Source organism: Sinocyclocheilus grahami, unplaced genomic scaffold (genome assembly GCF_001515645.1).
Source record: "Sinocyclocheilus grahami isolate Dianchi unplaced genomic scaffold, SAMN03320097.WGS_v1.1 scaffold5371.1, whole genome shotgun sequence".
NCBI lineage: Eukaryota > Metazoa > Chordata > Actinopteri > Cypriniformes > Cyprinidae > Sinocyclocheilus > Sinocyclocheilus grahami.
Genome location: NW_015510077.1, coordinates 10,501 through 13,052, shown reverse-complemented (window position 1 = coordinate 13,052; position 2,552 = coordinate 10,501). Strand labels below are relative to the sequence as shown.

Here is a 2,552-nt window from a genome sequence, read left to right as displayed (position 1 = left end):
TTTTTTTTTTCTTAACTTTTATAGGTGGCGCACCTGATGTGGTGAATTCACAGGTGAGAATTCCGTTCCTAATAAACAAAATGACAAACTTTATTGCAGCTGGTCCTTTTATGATGTAACTCGCACACGTCTTACGCCCTGTGCCAATACCAGAACCTGAAATGGTGAACCCACTGGTGTTGCCTGGGCAATAAGGGGATGACTTGTTGGGGTTACCAACAGTCTGAGAAGGACTAGCTTTAGCGTAGATTAAGTTTTCCTTTTCATATGTCCATGTAAACTTTTTTTTTTTAAATTTCTCATTTGATTCCTTGCAGGACTAATGTGAATTCTTAAAGTTCTGCTCCCTTGAACATACTGAAGCTGGTATGTTTTTGTATTTTCAACTTGAGTTAAATGTGAACTAGTCGGTGTGATGACTGAATTACCGCCCCAGTCTGATTTAGCTGACTGAATGGTACCCTCTGACCTCAATAAATGGTTTCATTTTAAATTTGTACTTGTGACTTTCATTTAGATTTTTATTTTTTTCCCCTCAGGTAGTTCCATGACTGACCATAAAGGTTTGTATTTTCATATTGGCTTAATTTATTAGTTGTATTTTTAAATGATGACTTATATCGCCCCAGTCTGATGTGTTATGACTGATTGATAATTCTGATTAAATGTAGACTATTTAAAGGTACTGGTTTAAGAGACTTTTAGTGACTCTCTTTATTCCCCCTCCAGGTCACTTAAATTGCATCTGAGAAGTTGAACTGGCTGAAACCTGATGTTCATCCCTGTACTATAGATCTGCTGAACTGAAGTGTTTACTGGTGTTAGTAACTGGCAGTGACTTTTCTTTTGAGTTTTTATTAAGATTGCAAAATAAATGGCTCTTTTGTATTTGCAGTTTCAAATAGTTGCATCCCCGAGTCATCACCTTTTGCATTGATGTTTGTATCGGATTTTCAGTGATCTAAATAAATGTGATCCTTTTAAATGCAATTCTGCTTGGTCAAACTTTATGCGTCATGAACAGTTAATTGAGTTATAAAACTTAATGGTGTTGGTATGTAAAGCTTAACACTCACAGCACTAGAAGTCGTGTTGGGTCAAGAGAATTTGTTAGTTCACTTAAAAGGCTTTTGTCACAACACCAAAAATGGTTAGTGTGATTCGTCATGAGAAAATGTATCGCATTAATCTAATTTTGTTAATTGTGCATTAATTTCTCAATAGAAACTAACTTGTTTCTCTGAGCTAAGATTTGAACGAAGACAATTAAGAACAAACTGAGCTAAGGTCTACAAAGCACCAAGGTTATTTGCTACCCTTTAAAGGGCATTTTAAGTGTTTGGGGGGCAGATTCATGAATATTATAAATAAAACCTGGCTAGATGAGAAGCAGCCGCCCTCTCTAGATTTTCAAAGAGGAAGGCTAGAGACTGACCTGTAATTACGTTAAAGCAGCAGTTTGTAATAGAAAAAATGACCAGAGACCAGGTTTGTTGAGGCAGAATGTATTCTTGGCAGACATGTATCTTAATGCAGCTGAACACTCGGAGCTAGTTGCAAGTGGTGTTACAGTATACAAAGAAAACAATTAGCTTCCATTTCCAACCTTCTAAAGCAAATAGCTTTCAAAAACACACTACCTGTTGGAAGTACAGCTACTTAGACATCCATCTTAAACATTTACATTGCATACATTCAGTCCAACAATTTTTTTTTATTGTCCATCTCATATTTTAAACCATTCAGTCATTAGTCAGCTGTAAAGATCCGAGCTGCTATATCGTCAAGTAGCCAGTCCACACCTGTTAGCAGGTTCTCACCTGTAACAGCACTGCATCCCACAATGCACCAGTGATGGGTCTTAATGTCATCAAGGGTTAAAACCTGGACAACGTTCAGAAAACGGCATATTCACAAATTCCTCCAACAGCAAGGCAGTTTCATTAAAATACAAAGACTGACCCTGTTTAACAAAAGACTCACCTCTCGAATGGCATCTTTTGATAAAGCACCAGGTAGGTCCTGTTTGTTGGCAAAAACTAACAGAGTGGCTCCCGCTAATCGCTATTCAAGAGAAATGCATTAATTATAAAGTGTAATACATATTATAAAGCTCACACATTACACTTTATTGATTCAAAACTATGGCCTTATGTTCACAAAAAAAACAGATGCTAAGTAAAGAAATGTCAAAATCTGACCATTTAATTTCAAACTCTATAGGTCCAAGATATTGGTCCTCTCACCTCCTCTAGTAATAAAGCACTCAGCTCTTTCCTGCAGTCCTCCAGTCTCAATCTGTCAGCGCTGTCCACTACCCACACCAGTCCATCTGTACTCTCAAAATAATTCCTCTAGTATGATCTCAATGACTTTTGGCCACCCACATCCCAGATATTCAGCTTAAACCTAGTCTCGGTGTGAAGAAAAAGAGAAACAAAAATATTGCACTTGGTTATGTATCACAGTAACATTGATCAACAAACAGTTTGTATATCTGTACATTCTCTATCTGTGTGTGTGTGTGTGTGTGTGTGTGTGTGTATATATAT

At 37.1% G+C, this 2,552-nt stretch overlaps 1 long non-coding RNA gene and 1 pseudogene across 1 annotated transcript; one reads left to right on the top strand and one right to left on the bottom strand.

Annotated features, from left to right (window-relative positions):
* LOC107577189 (uncharacterized) lies at window positions 1-904 on the top strand. The gene is made up of 4 exons (XR_001608173.1): window positions 1-53; window positions 318-366; window positions 540-563; window positions 730-904. It is a non-coding gene; the product is annotated as an uncharacterized lncRNA (long non-coding RNA).
* Window positions 905-1,707: 803 nt separating this feature from the next.
* Window positions 1,708-2,552, bottom strand: part of LOC107577190 (ADP-ribosylation factor-like protein 2) — a 1,482-nt pseudogene continuing 637 nt past the window's right edge.